Source organism: Phaenicophaeus curvirostris, chromosome 3, assembly GCF_032191515.1.
Source record: "Phaenicophaeus curvirostris isolate KB17595 chromosome 3, BPBGC_Pcur_1.0, whole genome shotgun sequence".
NCBI classification, from domain to species: domain Eukaryota; kingdom Metazoa; phylum Chordata; class Aves; order Cuculiformes; family Cuculidae; genus Phaenicophaeus; species Phaenicophaeus curvirostris.
Genome location: NC_091394.1, coordinates 36,556,654 through 36,573,179, shown reverse-complemented (window position 1 = coordinate 36,573,179; position 16,526 = coordinate 36,556,654). Strand labels below are relative to the sequence as shown.

The 16,526-nt window shown below is 43.7% G+C and overlaps 1 long non-coding RNA gene across 1 annotated transcript; it reads right to left on the bottom strand.

Moving 5' to 3' along the window:
- Positions 1–339: 339 nt before the first annotated feature.
- Positions 340–15,421, bottom strand: LOC138718952 (uncharacterized). Its single transcript, XR_011337165.1, has 3 exons — positions 15,369–15,421; positions 4,285–4,422; positions 340–620 (listed from the first exon to the last, which is right to left on the bottom strand). It is a non-coding gene; the product is annotated as an uncharacterized lncRNA (long non-coding RNA).
- Between the last annotated feature and the right edge of the window lie 1,105 nt (positions 15,422–16,526).

Genomic DNA, 16,526 nt, shown 5'->3' with positions numbered 1-16,526 from the left:
CCTGGGGCGTGCAGGGGGTTAGTCCATCTGAGAGACGAAGGACTCTCTGGTTTTCCTCACTGAATTTCATGAGGTTCCTGTTGGTCTAGTTATTCGGCAGGCCAAGCCATATTGACTATACCCTCCATTTAGTATCATCTCCATTTAGCATCATCAGGCTACAGACCTGATAGTACTGCATTCTGTCTTTCCCTCTGAGTCATTGACAAAGATACCAGACAGGACAGACCTCTGAGGAACTCCACTGTAACCAGCCTTCAGGCAGAGCAGGGGCCCTTTTGACCAATAATCCAGTCATTTTTTTTGCCTATCTAGACTGGACAATCTGAAATTGGATTCTGTGGGAAACTACATGGAAAGCCTTCCTGAACCCAAAGTAGACAACATTCTCTGTTTACCCTTTATCTGAGGAGGCAATTAGGCTGGTGTGGCATGATTTACCCTTCTAAGTCCATGCTGGCTACTCCCCATCACCGCCTTCTCTTTCATGTGCCCAGAAATTACCTTCAAGATGGCTCAGTCCATGATTATTCTGTAGTTCCTTACATTGTCCTTGCTCTTTCCTTCAGAAAAAAAGGTGCATCATCTGCCTTTCTCTGGTCCTTCCCAGTCTCCATGACCTGTCAGAGATGACAGTGAGTAGCCTCACAATAACAGCGAGCTCTCTCAGTACCCTTGAATGCAGCCCATCTGGTCCTACGGACTTACATGGATTGAGATTCCTCAAGAGGTCCCTGAATCAACCCCCTTTCACGCCTGTCAGTTTCTCTGGTTCTTGAACCCCACCTGTGAGTACAAAATATTATGAAAAACCTAAAGGCCAGACCACCTTTTTACATATAGTACTTGAACTGGGAAGCATTGAAATAGCTGCTCAGATCCAGATGATGATGGATTTTTAATCTTTAGAAATACTTAACATTTCAATATCAGACCGAGCCACTAATAACCAAAAGCAGTTGCTGCCTGATGCCTGAAAGAAGCCTGTGTGAAATGCATGAGAGTCTTGGCCAGTCCTTTGGGGAATGGGGAGAATGTTCATATAATCTTCATACTAAAATTTATTACTGCAGCTGTCACTTTTACAGTGACTTCAGCAGAAGCACAGGCTTGACTGCAGGATTTGAGCTGTTCTTTCATCCACAAAAGTGGTCTTTTTTCCATCAGCAAAAGAAGGCAGAAGTGAAACTGAAGTGATAGAGAAGACTTTTCCTGGCCTTGGGGTCAGATTTCATTTCACTGCAGAGCATTATGAGACTCAGTTGTCCAGAACTGAGTTGTTCAGAACTCACTAACGTCCTGGGCTGATGCTTATAGCCCGGCTGCCAAGAGGTGTTCTGATACTGCCTTTTGCAGTCTGACCTTAAGATCTGTGACCTTGCAGAGCCCAATGTAGTGTGTTCTTTCCGCTAAGAACCATGTAAACACCCAGCAGGGGAGTGAGTAGGAAACACTCAATAAATGCCATTTTCTACTCTGTTCTCCCATTTCCTCGCCCTGATCTTCCCCAGAGAGGGTCTGCCTACAAGATACAGTATCAAGTAAGAATCAAAAGTCCCTCTGAATGGAAGACAGAAAGGACACAGATGGCTCATGAAACCACATGGCACAGTAACCTATTATTTGATGCCTCATGAAGAAAGCATCTTCATCCTACTGGTGTACATCCTTGACAATGTCCTTGGGATGTCCATCTGGAGGTGGCAGACACCTCAGGGTGGGGTGTGAAGGGGAATACTTGCTACCCTGGCAGGGGGACTGTGTTGTGGTAAGCTACAAGAGGAATGGAAAAGAAGTTTATGATTCAGTTTATAAAGGTCCATTGCATGTTGGGTCTATAACGTGACAGATTAAATAACCTCAGCAAAAATGTAAATATGCAAGTTCCACTAGCAAACCTAGCTTTGGGCATACAACATGAACACTAACTCTTGGTTTTGCTAAATGTGTAGCTGAGCATACTTTTGTACAGAAAATATACCTCAGTAACATCTCACATACTCAAAATGCCAATAGTTCATATTGCCAGCACCAAAATAAAATAACTGAGAAATAGCAGCATTTGATTGTGAAATATGTGAAGACTCAGCAGAAACGTTAGCATTTTACTTGATAGATGGCATACACCTAAGCAGCAAGAAATTGCACACAATACAATTTCCAGTTGTGTTTCCAAAACTTTCAAAAGAGATTTTATACTGAAAAGTGACCAGTGCTGAGCTCCTTACAGAGAGAGGGGAGGAGAGAGAAGTCAAAACTAGGGATCATTGCTAAGGAATATGTAGATTTAAAAGGGTGTAATATCTTGAAAGCTTATATTGATGACCCAGCTGCTAAAATTGTAGTTTTTCCTAATATTTGTATTTTCCTATTCACTAGAGAACATAATTTGGCATTACTAGAGTTCGTTGTATCTAATTTTCATCGGATTTTTCAAACACATAAAAGGATTATATTATATAAAATACTGATGCAACCATATGAAGCACCTCTTGGTATTGTACACCAGATGCTGAGACATCTAAAACCAAGCAATTTCCAAGTTACACTCAAAATTTTTTGTCCAAAATATCATAGAATCATAGAATGTTTTGGGTTGGGAGGGACCTTAAAGACCATCTAGTTCCAACCCCCCTGCCATGGGCAAGGACACCTACCACTAGATCAGGCTGCCCAAGGTCACTTCCAACCTGGCCTTGAACACCTCCAGGGATAGGGTAGCCACAGCTTTCCTGGGCAACCTGTGCCAGTGCCTCACCACCCTCATTGTGAAGGAATTCTTCCTTATGTTTAGTCTAAATCTGCCCCTCTCCAGTTTATAGCTATTGCCCCTAGTCCTATCACCACAAGCCTTTGTAAACAGTCCCTCCTCAGCTTTCTTGCAGGCCCCCTTCATGTACTGGAAGGTCGCTATAAGGTCTCCTTGGAGATCACATTCTATTCTAAACCTATGTTTCAGTTCTAAAGATCCTGCACGTGTGATTTGAATTGCCTTCAGTTCAATTTCAATTTGTATTCCAGGATTTAAATAAACATGTAAGCAGTGTGTTCAGATTGCAAAGTATGTAACATTTGGTTTGTGTTTTCCTGGGTGTTTGAACTTCAAACTATTAGGCTATACTTCCTCAAACTAGCAATAAAGTAGGCTCTAGGCAAAGTCTAACTGTAAAAATCTCTGGCCTTTAGGAAATTTTTAATGAAAAATTTATGAGCAACTAGAAACTGAGGATTATAATGGAATTTGCCCTTGTAACTGTCACCAAAATACACAATGCTGTGCTGTGAATGGGATACAGTAAGAGGGAAGAATGGGGTAATGCAAGAAAAGGAAAACCACTCAACCTTATGCTCCGTTTAATATTACCACATATTGTATCCTATTGGCTAGCAAGACAGTTCCACATGATGCATGTGAGGAGTTTACATCCAGCTGCTCTTTGCATATCCCTGAAAACAATGGGGAAATGCTCTTTTAAGCTACTTTCATGCCACTATATTCCTGGGCATATGGATCCCAAGGAATGTATTCATTGTATTGTTACATACTACATTTAGCAAATCCAAGAAAACCCCTGCCAACAGCAGCAACTAAAGATTTCCAAGGATTTTGAAAACAGCACTGTGTGAATTTACAGAATGCTTACTATGACAGAAGATTGGGCTCTGGAGGCTTGTTTGAGGATTCTTTTTTACCTCCAAAGCCCAGTTTAAAATTATGAGGAAGAAATAATCCTGACATAGTGTCAAAGAATAAGGAGAAAACTAGAACTACAACCATGTTCAAACATGCAAATGTGTACGTAGAACAACTACCAGCTTTTCTCAACATAAAGAAAATTAGCTCTGGAGTGTTACCCACTACCATGTGCCAACTTTGCTGAGATAAGCCATGAATTTGGGCTAACTTACACTATTATTATTTTTGACCCAAACAATCTGGGAGTAGGGATGAACCCACCAGAGTCAGTTTCATCACCAAGCATCTGAAAGTCAAAAGATGTTATCCAAATTAATTGGCGAGAGGTCTCTGGTACATAAATATATATACACATACATATATATACACATACATATATATACACACATGGAGAGAGTCTTTAGCTCAGCAGCTGTATGTTAACCTCTGGACCAGACTTCTTTTGCAGGTCCCCACACACTTCCTATTAAGACTTAAACTGGGTGAAATGTTTCAGTGACATTAAGAAAACTCCACAGTCTTTCCCCATAAACTTTATGAAACCTGGAAAAATATTCACAAAGAAGCTCTTCCCATCCACAGCTCACCTTCTTCAGATTTCACTGATTCTGTTTGAACCAGAGCAAAACATGTTGAAATACCAAAACTGGCAGGGGTAGATCATAAGAAAAGCTCAATGAATCCATCATCTGTCATTCAACTCTCGAAGAGTTTTGTCACTGCACCTGCCAAGGACACAAATCAATCTTTACCATACACTTGAGCAAAATACATTTTTATCCAGCACTGCAGATATGGGATTTTGCCACCCTGTGGAAAACTTTTACTTTTTCTTTATTTTTTTTGTCTGGACTTGTAGTGATGACAGAAACAACCCACAGTTTAAAATGCAGCAGTAAACAAAATTCCTTTCCAGAAAAAAAAATCAGGTAATTTTTAAAATATTTTGTGTTCTGATCATTTAAAAAAGCTATTTTTAAAAAATCATAAATTGTTCAATAACAAACTATCCCTGCACTTAGAAAGAACCAGAGTAGAATGTTCTGACTTTTTCCTGACAAGAACCACTACAATTGAATGGTTTTCAACAGAAACACATCAGTGTATTTTCCAGCTCCTTCAAAAGGAGGACATGGATACCATACGCTTGCCAAAAATTGGGATTCCCTGGCTATTTGTTCAAACCACTGGAATTCTCCTGATTTATTCACTAGTAATATTTCTTAATGAAGTTAGAAATAATGAAACTCTAGAAGCAAATCTTATCTTCACTGAGCACAGTCAGGCAATTTAGGAATCATTTATGCAGACAAGCAAATACGGGCAAGAGGAAAAACCCAAGAAAAATCAAGTCGAAACACAAGCCTTCTTTCAAGGTATATCCAAAGCTTTTTTAAGTGATGGTCAGTCTCAACTGTAATGTAATTTATTCATCACACTAGCAGTGAAGGGCCTTAAAAGCAGGCTGCTTTCTTTGTCCAGTACGCTCTCTTCCTAGCCTTGGAAGATGTTAAGTAGCACATTAATGCAATTAATGTACCTACACCATCTTAAATATAGAGCTTTTGGGAAAATCTTTTACAGAAGGGTTTTATTTAGTGGCAATTTCTAGGTGTGAGAGTGGGATTTATGTTATTTTGAGTCTTCTAAAGTTCTGGAACTCTTCTGCTAAAGGGGACTGACTGTTGGAATTGATGATCTTGGAGGGCTTTTTTCCAACCTGCTCCTATGATTCTATGATCTTGTCTTCAATATAATGCAAACCCTATGGGGTGCCTTTGCCTCATCCGGACAATGGCAGCAGTGCTTGCCAGCAGTTCTCTAAGAACATGGGTTGGCAGAGATACAAACAGTGTGTGGAGGAGCCTCAAGGAATCTGACTTTCCTAAACCCAGCAAACAGCAGTTAATAGAGAGGAGTAGGCACTACCCTGTCTCTATTCTGTCTTCCTTTGCACTCAAGATATGGTTGATTTGAAATGTGGCTGCACTGTATTAATGACATTTTGCCCCAGCAGGACAGCTTGAACAGAATAGCAAGCTTTGGGCACAATCGAGATGAGCTTGACACTCAGGGACTGGAGCCAAGGCCGAAAATGAAAACAGAAGACCTGCATGAATATACCCTAAGAGAATTGCTGGGAGCCAGAGAGGTTTGCTCTAAAGGAGGGGAAAGTACAGTCTGCTTGGTGGTGGTGAAGGTGCGATTAATTGCAAACATGAAAAGGTTTTAATAGATTCTTGATATTTACTGTGGTATCAAATGTGCTTACAAGGATGGTACAATACTTTGGAGTTTAAAAACTAAGAGCAGTTCTTCCAGGTGTTAACTCGCTGAGAATGGGGGTACTCATTCCCATTTGGTGATGCATAGATTCATAGAATGGTGTGGGTTAGAAAGGACCTTAAAGATCACATACTTTTAACCCCTCTGCCTTGGGCAGGGACACCACCCACTGAATCAGGTTGCTCAAAGCCCCATCCAACCTGGTTTTCAACACCTCCAGGGAGGCAGCATCCACAGCTTTTCTGGGCAATCTGTTCCAGTGACTCACCATCCTCACAGTAAAAGAATTCATCCTAATATCTAATCTAAATAAATTCTCTCTCAGCTTAAAACCATTACCCCTTGTCCTTCACTACATGCCCTCGTAAAAAGTCCCTCTCCAGCTTTCTTGCAGGTACTTTAGGTACTGGAAGGTGGCTATAAGGTCTCCCCAGAGCCTTCTCTTCTCCACGCTGAACAATCCCAACTCTATCAGCCTTTCTTCATAGGAGAGGTGCTCCAGCCCTCAGATCATCTTCATTCCCCTCCTCTGGGGGAAAGTCCTCTTGGGAAAGTCCTCTGGACTTTCTCCAACACATCCATTGCCTTCTTATACTGGGGGCTGCAGAGCTGGATGCAGTACTCTAGGCAGGGGTTCTGATCAGAGCGGAGGAGAGCAGCAGAATGATCTCCCTTGACCTGCTATTCATTTTGATGCAGCCCAGAATACAGTTGGCCTTCTGGGCTGCAAGTACACACACTGCCAGCTCACGCTGAGCTCCTCATCCACCAGTGTCCCCAAGTCCTTCTTTTCAGGGCTGCTCTTGATCCATTCTCCACCTAGCCTGTTTTTCTGCTTCGAATTTCCCAGACCCATGTGCAGGACTTTGCACTTGGACAAAGTCATAAATATGCCAACAGGAAAAAAAATATTTCTTAGTGAGATTTTACTGAATCTAGGCAGGATTACTTACAAAATCTCAGTTCTGTCAGTCATACCAGTCAGGGAAAAGTGCCTAGAAAGCCACCTAGCAGATAAGGACCTGGGGGTGTTGGTCGACAGCCAACTGAGTATGAGCCAGCAGTGTGCCCAGGTAGCCAAGAAGACCAATGGCATCTTGGCTTGTATCAGAAACGGCGTGACCAGCAGGACCAGGAAAGTGATTGTCCCCCTATACTCAACACTGGTGAGGCTGCACCCCCTCACCACAAGAAAGATATTGAAGTCCTGGAGCGTGTCCAGAGAAGGGAAACGAAGCTGGTGAAGGGGCTGGAGAACAAGTCTCATAAGGAGCTGCTGAGGGAGCTGGAGTTGTTTAGCGCGGAGAAGAGGAGGCTGAGGGGAGACCTTATCACTCTCTACAACTACCGCTTCTTCGGCGGCAGCCGGCAGCAGGACGGTGAGTTCTGTAGTGGGGTGGACATTTTGAGGCGGCAGGAGCTTCCCTGAGCCGGGAAAATCCCAGAAAACCCCAGGCGGGGGCGGGGCTCCTGACAGCCCCACACGCTGGTCCCGCGGTGCCTGACGGGAGGGGGCGGTCCCGGCGGCCACCGCGGGAGATTTAAACGGTCCCCTGGGAGCGCCGTAAAGAGAAGCGGGGTAGTTGGAGCAGGCAGGGCGCAGAGGGGACCTAGAGACTAGACCGAAGACTATGGCGGCCACCCGGCAGAAGATTAAAGCTGCTCTGTGTGCTGCAGCAGGCAGGGTGGATGCTGCCACCCAGCCAGAGCCACAGTGGGTGCAGGCAGCTACCCAGACCCTGGGCTGCAGGCACTGTCTCCCTCCCACACCAGCTCGGGCCTCTGGTACTGGCTCCACGTGTGAAAGCTGCGCTCGAGTGGGGCAACTCCTTCACATGGTGGAGGAGTTAAGGGAGGAGGTAAAGAGGCTGAGGACCATCAGGGAGTGTGAGAGGGAGATAGACCAGTGGAGTAGTGCCCTCTCACTAACTCAGCAGCCTGCTGGAGCTGGTGTGTCCAAACACCATCCACCTGCAAACTGCAAGGCTGGGGTTACAAGAGATGGGGAATGGCAGCAAGTTCCTGCCAGATGAAGGAAACCTGCTCCCCTCACCCAGACAGCAAAACCCCAGATCCCCCTGGTGAACAAGTACCAGGTGATGCAGGTGGAATCCAATCCTGAGGATGAGGATGATGGCTCCCACAGCCTAGAATCTTTCCCTAGGCCGCACCATCCTCAGAAAAAGATGAAAACATCCTCCATCAAGAAGAAGAGGAGGGTGATTGTTGTAGGGGACTTCCTCCTAAAAGGAACGGAGGGACCCATTTACAGACCGGACCTGCTCCACAGAGAGGTCTGGTGCTTACCAGGGGCATCAGGGAAGGAGGTAGCTAGAAAACTTCCTTCCCTGGTCCACGAGACAGACTACTATCCTCTGACAGTAGTCCAAACTGGTGATGATGATCTAGTAAACAGAAAGACCAAAGCCATCAAGAATGACTTCAGGGCCACTGGGAAAATGATGGAGGACTCTGGGGCACAAATAGTATTCTGCTCCATCCCAAGGCTAAACAGAGAGGAGCTGGAAGTCAGGAAGAAGAATTCGATTAATGCCTGGCTCCGGGCCTAGTGTGAGGAAAGGGGCTTTGGCTTCTTTGATCATGGGGTGGCTCACGCACCCCCAGACTTTGTTGCTAAGGATGGGACACGTGTGTCTCCTAGGGGGGCTAAAGCCCTTGCTAAAAACCTAGCTAAGCTCATAAATCGAGCTTTAAATTAGATGGAAAGGAGGAGAGGGTTGAGACCAGGCTAGACAGGAGCGAGCCTGGACGTGGGCCACTGGTGATTCAGAGAGGGTGAACACAGAGGGGGAGAACACACCTGGGGGTGCTAAGGGAGATACAGGCACTCTGGTGCTAGCTACTCCAGTTACCAGGCAATTGGAAACGAACTCTGTTCCCTCCAAGAGGGCTGAAAGCTCAGCAGCTCAACTGAAGTGTATTTACACCAATGCACACAGCATGGGTAATAAGAAGGAAGAGCTGGAAGCTGTTGTAGGGCAAGGAGCCTATGATGTCATTGCCATCATGGAAACGTGGTGGGATGACTCATATAACTGGAGTGCAGCTATGGTGGGGTACAAACTCTTCAGGCAGGATAGGACGGGTAGGAGAGGAGGCAGGGTAGCCCTCTTTGTAAGGGAGGACTTGGACACTGTTGAGATGGACTGTGGTGATGAGGAGATTGAGTGCCTGTGGGTTAAGAAGGTAGATTTTGTGATGGGAGTCTGTTACAGACCACCCAGCCAAGCAGCTGATGAGCTCTTTTATAAACAGGTGGAGTTAATCTCTAGATCAATGCCTCTTGTTCTTGTGGGAGACTTCAATCTTCCTGATATCTGCTGGAAGTACAATAGAGCAGAAAGGAAGCAGTCTAGGAGGCTCCTGGAGTGCGTGGAAGACAACTTCCTCACACAACTGGTGAATGAACCAACCAGGGAGGGCGCCTTCCTGGACCTGCTGTTTGTGAACAGAGAAGGCTTTGTGGGGGATGTGACAGTAGGTGGACGCCTAGGACAAAGTGATCAGGAGATGATAGGGTTTTCTGTTCTAGGTGAAGAGGGTGGTTAGCAGGACAGTAGCATTAAATTTCCAGAGGGCAGACTTTGAACTCTTCAGAAGGCTGGTTGGCAAAGTCTCATGGGAGACAGTACTTAAGGGCAAGGGAGCCCATGAGGGCTAGGAGCTCTTCAAAAAGGAAATCCTAGCAGCTCAGGAGAAAGCCATCCCCATGTTCCGGAAAAAAAGCCGGCAGGGGAAAAAAACAGCTTGGTTGAACAGAGAGATCTTGAGTGATATCAAGAACAAGAGGAATGTTTATGGGCTCTGGAAGAGGGGACAGGCCTCTTGGGTGGACTACAGGAGGGAAGTGAGATTGTGTAGAGAAAAAATCAGAAGGGCTAAGGCTCAACTAGAAATCAGATTGGCAAAGTCTGTGAAAGATAACAAAAAATCTTTCTATAAATATATAAATAATAAAAGGAGGACTAGGGAGACCATACAGTCCCTATTGGACGCAGAAGGAACAACAGTGACAGGGGATGAGGAAAAGGCTGAGGTACTTAATGCCTTCTTTGCCTCAGTCTTTAATTGTAAAGAAAGTTGTTCCCTCTGTGTACAAACCCAGGAGCTAGAGGAGCAAAATGAGGCTCCCGTGATCCAAGAGGAGGTGGTCAGAGCCTTGCTAGCCTGACTAGACACCCACAAGTCTATGGGGCTGGATGGGATTCATCCAAAGGTATTGAAGGAGCTGGCGGATGTGCTGGCCAAACCCCCTTCCATCATCTTCCAACAGTCCTGGAAGACTGGGGAAGTCCCACTGGACTGGAGGCTGGCTGATGTTGTGCCCATCTACAAGAAGGGTCGCAGAGAGGACCCAGGGAACTACAGGCCTGTCAGTCTGACCTCAGTACCAGGGAAAGTCATGGAACAGGTGATCCTGAGTGCTATCATGAAGCACATGCAAGAGAACTGGGTGATCAGGCCCAGTCAACATGGGTTCACAACAGGCAGGTCTTGCCAAACTAACCTGATCGCCTTCTATGACAAAGTGACTCGGCTGCTGGATGAGGGAAAGGCTGTGGATGTGGTCTTCCTGGACTTCAGTAAAGCCTTTGACACAGTTTCTCACAGCATTCTGCTTCGGAAACTGTCAGCCTCTGGCCTGGACAGGCGCACACTCTCCTGGGTGGAAAACTGGTTGGATGGCCGGGCCCAGAGAGTGGTGGGAAATGGTGTTAAATCCAGCTGGAGGCCAGTGACAAGTGGGGTTCCCCAGGGCTCAGTGCTGGGTCCAGCCCTGTTCAATGTCTTTATCAATGACCTGGATGAAGGCATTGAGTGCACCCTTAGCAAGTTTGCGGACGACACTAAGCTGGGTGGAAGTGTCGATCTGCTGGAGGGTCGGGAGGCTCTGCAAAGGGATCTGAACAGGCTGGACCGCTGGGCTGAGTCCAATGGCATGAAGTTTAACAAGGCCAAATGCCAGGTCCTGCACTTGGGGCACAACAACCCTATGCAGTGCTACAGACTAGGAGAAGTCTGTCTAGAAAGCTGCCTGGAGGAGAGGGACCTGGGGGTGTTGGTTGACAGCAACTGAACATGAGCCAGCAGTGGCCCAGGTGGCCAAGAAGGCCAACGGCATCTTGGCTTGTATCAGAAACGGCGTGACCAGCAGGTCCAGGGAGGTTATTCTGCCTCTGTACTCAGCACTGGTGAGACTGCTCCTTGAATATTGTGTTCAGTTCTGGGCCCCTCACCACAAGAAGGATGTTGAGGCTCTGGAACGAGTCCAGAGAAGAGCAATGAAGCTGGTGAAGGGGCTGGTGAAGGGCCTTATGGGGAACGGCTGAGAGAGCTGGGGTTGTTTAGCCTAGAGAAGAGGAGGCTGAGGGGAGACCTCATTGCTCTCTACAACTACCTGAAAGGTGGGTTTAGAGAGGAGGGTGATGGCCTCAAGCTCCACCAGAGGAGGTTTAGTCTGAACATTAGGAAAAAATTTTTCACAGAAAAGGTCATTGGGCACTGGAACAGGCTGCCCAGGGAGGTGGTTGAGTCACCTTCCCTGGAGGTGTTTAAGGCACAGGTGGACGAGGTGCTAAGGGACATGGTTTAGTGTTTGATAGGAATGGTTGAACTCGATGATCCAGTGGGTCTCTTCCAACCTGCTTATTCTATGATTCTTCCTGAAAGGAGGTTGTAGTGAGGTGGGTGTTCTCATTCTTGAGAAGTGGTAGAAAGCACTACATCTTAGGATTTTTTGAGAAACAATATGAAGTAAGATCACTCAGAGAACAGCATGTGGAGGACCATGCCAATTACAAAAGCCAAGTACTGCTTTCCATTGAAATAGAACCATCTAGGCAGCTCTCTAGTTTATAAACTTCATAGCAGCTTGGTCTTGATTTATAGGTATATGTTCCTGCTGTAGGAGGCCTCACAAATCCAGTCCCTCCATGACTGCCTCATTTTAATTAAAAATACAACTGACCAAACCGTTCTTCCTTCTGCAACTGAAATCCTCCTTCTTTCTCAAGGTCTACAGCTACATGAACTTGGACAGCTTTCCTGGGGGGAAATTCTCCTAAGTCAAAAGGTGGTGCAAAGCCACTGGCAAAGATCTTCACCTACAGGCTGGGAAGCAGGACACCTCTAAGACAGAGCTACTTCAAGTATGAGTTGCAAAAGCAGTGACAGTGCCTCCCCCATTATTTTTCAAATCCACAATCTCACTTATTTTCCAGATAAGCGCACCTGCACTCATTTCTCACTCACTAATTAAAAAAAAAAAACACCACACAAAAAAAAAACCCAAAAAACCCCCTAAAACCAGGGCCCATCTACAGAAGAACACAGAATAATAAATTGCCTAGTCTGCTGCTAATCATGGAGAAAATCAGGAAGGGAAGTTGAAATTCTGTATTCCAAGAGAGAAATTTACTTAAGCATAAGAAGAGCAACTCTAGAACTTATATGTAAAATTTCTTGTGAGTTTATGCTCTTGGTTAATTGCTCCTGTTAGGGGAATATAATGTTAAGGGCTTCCAAAACAGAAGCTCTTCTTTTAAAATATATAGTCATAGGATTTCAGGTGTCTGAAAAGTTAATTTAAATGCTTTCTTTAGAAAGAATTAATTTGCACCATGAACATATCTCTTCTCACTCAGTTCAAGTATTTTTCCCTATGCCAGATAGACATAACCTTCCCTAGCAAATGTTCTAGCTTTCTCTGAATCAATTGGTATTTTATCAGATTGGACTGTAAATCTTTTGACCTCACCCCATTATTTTCTTTATTCAAAATATTTACTGTACAATACATAATGAGTTATGTCACCAATAATAAGTGGTGAGCATTCAGATGTCTTTCATAAATGCTCTGTATAATATATTTTAATTTGCACTTTCATACTTTCTCCCCCTTTCAATTTGCTCTTCTGCTCTATAATTATGTGAGTCTACCTCATGCCCTCTAAAACTGCTGCTGCTGTTTCTCCTCCTGGACATAGCAGGATAGGTCAGGCAGCATGAAAGCTATAACAAAATTTCCTGCGTGATTACAGTTTTGTAGTTGTTTGAAAATAATTATTTGTTATTTCCTTTCCCTCTTTCCCTTTTTTGCATCCTTCTCTCTGCATGCTTTTTTTCTTCTCTAAGGCTTCAAGCTGAGACTACGCTCTCTAATATTTTCTAGTTCATTGGAGGTCATTAGCAAACAGCTTCAGAGAAGCTAGACAGCATGTTTGCTCTTTTCATGTTGCTGTATTTCAGTTTTTGATAGGACAGAATCTATTAAGATCTTCTCCTGTACTTTTCTCTTCACATAAGCTCTTTATTCCTTATAATCTACAGAAAAAAATTGTACACATATACTGCATCTTGCTTTCACAGCTGAAAAACAGCAGAGCCACAACTTCAAAGGTAAGGAACATACTACTGTATACAGATATTGGCAGATGTCTTCACATTTTTGATGCGTGCACCTAGACTAGACTCAAACATGTGATCAGATGCAAGTAAATTATAAGCTATGTGTATAACAAAATACATGCAAAGACACAGGTGCAGTTGTAATACATAAAGCCTTGAAAATCTTCCCCACTGTACATTTTTATTGTTTACTTTCCAAAGTCACCATGCTCTTATTATAAGCTTGGTTTATACCCTGCCAAATTCTAGAGACTGTTCATCAGACCCTCCAAGCCCGCCAACTCCTCCAGCTAGTCCTCTAGAATACAAAGACATCTAAATCTTATAGGTTCTACCCCAAATGAGATTTGAAACTATTAAAATCAACTGCTACTAGTGAATTTTCTTCACAAAGAATGGTATTCCACCAAGGGCTTCTCAAGTTCAGAATGAGAAGCAGGAAGAGCATTGAGAAGGTCAGGAAATGAAAAAAATAAATAGTTAAAATGCTAGCTTAAGAGACAATTAATTATTCAGATATATCTATTTTCTGTGGAGGAAACAATCAAAACCTCAAAGGTAAAGAGGAGGAAACAGCAGAAAAGGACTCTTGTAGTCTCTATAGAAAGAGGTCATTTGTGACAACAAGAGGAACTTATGAAAGCAGAGAGGGGAAAAAAGTACTTAATTTACTCATACAACTACACACAATAACAATTCTACTGTTAGCAGAATTTGCATACCCATCCCTGCCTCAGAAGCTTTGAAATTTTGTTTTTCTCCAGCTGTTTTTCTTATCATTTTGGCATGTTTTCTCATCACACACAGCCGCTTAGCTCTCAGATGCTCTCACTAGCTGACTGCTGGTATCTTTCAGCTGTTCTCAGGCCTTTCTTTTTAAATCTCCCAGCTGCCTCTCTTACCCCTCATAACACGGCTGGCCTACCCAGCTTGTGTACTTTATAATTGCTTCCACCTGCCACATTTGGTGCTCTAGATACTTTCCATTGTCTCCCCCAGAATATGGTATTTTGGAGTCTTTCTGTGGGCTGATGGGATTACAGCAGATTTCCAAAGCCTCTCACTAACCTAATAGGAATCCCATCGAAGTCCTTTCAAGATTTTCATGCACCAAACTGAAAATTTCTTTGGGCTGTTGACTTTTGCTGGGAAGGTGAGAGGAAGAGGAGGGCACAGTGCTAAATCACCAAGGTGGTAAAAAATACAATACATAATCAAATAAACAAACCTCATCTTGTGCCGTTTCACAGATCTCATGTATCTTGTTCTCCGTTCTCTAAGCACTACTCAATCTCCCTCACTGTGTGCAAAAGCTCTGAAATTCAGAACCAATTTCAGCTGAAAAATTTGGAATCACTAGCCCAACAGTGCTCTGGTCCTTACCATATTCTTGCAAGACTGCAGCCTCTGGAACTGACACGGAAGAAGCTCTATTTATGTTTCAGAAACATATTTTGTTACATGTCAATCCTTTGACCTTAGTGGTCACGAAAAAAAATTTTATACACAAATTCCTCTTAACTGTGTGACAGTTAAGACACACACCTGATGGCTATTCTCATGCATTCTTTTGCACTCTAAGAGCAAGTAGTACTTTCATGTTATGTTGACTTTGTAAAATGGCTGTAGGGAAATCTAACTGTCATCTACTGAAATGTATTCAAAATTAAATTTCAAAGCTATTTGCCTTCCTTTTCTCCATATTTGGCAAAAGTAAAATGAAATCTGGCCATCTGGGGAACATAAAAGTTTTTACATCTTAACTGGTTTTCTACAAACTCCATTTTAATGATGTCACTTGAATATAAATTCTTGAAAGTTCAGAAAATAATAATAATTCTAAAAAAACCCAAAGATCTTATTTGTGCATCATCTCAGTTTCTGTCTGATTCACCCAGGACTATTCTTTTTTATCCAAGACCTTTTGTTACCCAGACAGAAGCTTAGATTTACTCACTGGAGAGGCCTGGGCGAAGAACCTTCTCTGCAGCAGCTGCCCACTGTCTACAGTTGAGCCAGAACAAAATGTGTTGGCATTCAGAACTTGCTTTGAAATAGATTATGAACTCAGAAAATCCATTTATAAATGTCGTGCCAGGCTGCAGAAAGGGGGACATGTTTGGAAGTGCCCAAGAAAGAAACCCTACTCCCACTGTGGAGGAAGGCTTCTCTGCTCGCCCTCTTTCCTTTTCCTCTCTGAAACCCTTGGCACTAGTAGAGGAAAAAGGACGTCTGGATGTGACTGTTCATTCTCAAATTGTGAGAAGGAGAAAAGAACTGTATCCTGAGGCTTTTTAAAAACACCAAGGGGAGCTTGCAGGTTGAATTTAAGAACCAGTTTGGTAACTACAGTGGTCAGGAGAGAAGTGAGCATAGAATTGACAGGATAAAGAAGAGGAAAGGCTGGAACAGAGGTTTTAAACAGAATCACAGACATTTTCAAAGTGCCTGAAAACAGTTTCCTTCTCAAAGGTCTAGTGGCCTTCTTGACAGTACAGTGAAATCACTGAAAGCTCTCCAGATACCTTCACAGGACACTGGATCAGGTCTTAAGACTACATGGTTTTAATGAAGTGTATTAATAGATGTTTTCAAACACTTCCAAAGTGCAACACATGAGATTGTTACTGGAACTGAGAAAAAAAAATCCCAGGTTCCTCCCCAGTTTGGTTTCTGGTACTTCCGAAAAGCACTAGGAAAAGCTTTCTCTGATAAAAAGAGAAAGAATTTGCAAGTCAGCTCATAAATAGAAGAGAATCAAATTCCACAATTAACTAGGCCATCATCTAGCACACGCAGTTCTCCATACCTGCCAAGTACTATCAATACTCTAAAAAGAACCCTATTAATAAGAAATGTTGTTGTTTGGAATAGACTAAGCTGGGGTTGCCTAGTTCCAAAGAAACTAAATATGCTGATCATGACACAGCACACTGAACTTTCCACATGAGATCACCAGATATCTTTGACAGTGAGAAATGAGAATGGGATTATATATTCAGCGTACAAAATACAGAGTCACTTTCTACATCTAGGGTTGCATCAAGTTAAATGGCAAGAATGGGTTCAAGTACTTTCCTTCTTTAAAAAAACCCATACAAAACGACTATAGGCT